Here is a 233-nt window from a genome sequence, read left to right as displayed (position 1 = left end):
CCGGAGAGTCCCTGCTCCCGGGCCCCTCCTTCCCCAGACCCAGGAGTCCAAAGCCCCCAGCCCCCTCCTCCTTCAGGCCCAGGAGTCCAAAGTCCCCAGCCCCCTCCTTTCTGAGACCCAGGGGTCCGGGCCCCCAGCCTCTCCTCCCTCAGACCCAGGAGTCCAGGGTCTCCAGCCCCTCCTTCCCCAGACCTGAGAGTCCAAGCCCCCAGCCCTCTCCTCCCTCAGACCGA

This window comes from Ursus maritimus, unplaced genomic scaffold, assembly GCF_017311325.1.
Source record: "Ursus maritimus isolate PB19 unplaced genomic scaffold, ASM1731132v1 scaffold_19, whole genome shotgun sequence".
NCBI lineage: Eukaryota > Metazoa > Chordata > Mammalia > Carnivora > Ursidae > Ursus > Ursus maritimus.
This window is presented reverse-complemented; position numbering follows the sequence as displayed.